This window comes from Penaeus monodon, chromosome 22, assembly GCF_015228065.2.
Source record: "Penaeus monodon isolate SGIC_2016 chromosome 22, NSTDA_Pmon_1, whole genome shotgun sequence".
Classification (NCBI taxonomy): domain Eukaryota; kingdom Metazoa; phylum Arthropoda; class Malacostraca; order Decapoda; family Penaeidae; genus Penaeus; species Penaeus monodon.
The window spans coordinates 42,980,146-42,980,930 of record NC_051407.1 but is presented as its reverse complement, the minus strand read 5'-3'; positions in this window follow the sequence as shown (position 1 = coordinate 42,980,930).

Sequence of the window (785 nt, the reverse complement as noted above, 5' to 3'; positions counted from 1 at the left end):
TTGTAGCTGAAGGTTCATACATATAACGTGGGTAGCTTGCTTGTTGACTTTCTAGATTCAAAAGGGACATTCTTGATCGGGTGATATCGCATTAATCTCGTTCTCACAGTGGCACACACGTTTACATTCATTAGTTTATTCAGGATATCATCCAATATATAGTAGTGATTATATACACAACTATAAGGTAAAATTCAGGTATAGCCATGAAATTTGGTGAAAAACTGTGTTCTACTGATCCATCTACCCTTGAAGATGACATCCTGAGTAGCGCAGGGTACATTAAGATAATTTATATGCCAAGTGGAATCCCCCTCCTGTCCTGAAGGAGAGTAAAACGGAGTGAATAAAGGTCAAGCTCGGGTAACTAGTCTTCTGTTTTCCTCTAACCTGGATCGACAAAATTAGAGGTTTACGCTAGCTTCTTTGAGCTTCAACAGAATATTTTTGACAGCGAAAATCGACCACTTATACCGGACTAACATATAAAAATTCATAGTTCTTGTTACCAATGATGTGAAAATTACTATTTTGATTGAATGCCAAAACTGGCTACAAAAGTTAATTATTAGAAAATAACCATGGGGGTTGAAGTAACTGTGAGACACAAATTTGCTAACCAAATGCACATGACAATACCTGGCGGCTTCCATATGTTTTGAGATCAAAATGCGGTGAGAGATAGTGTTGGCTGTTGTATCTTCTTCAACATTCCATGTAGTTTCTGAAATTCATCGTGAAGTTAACCTTTCTTTGAAGGAGGAAATAGGTTTTCCTCAAATGTC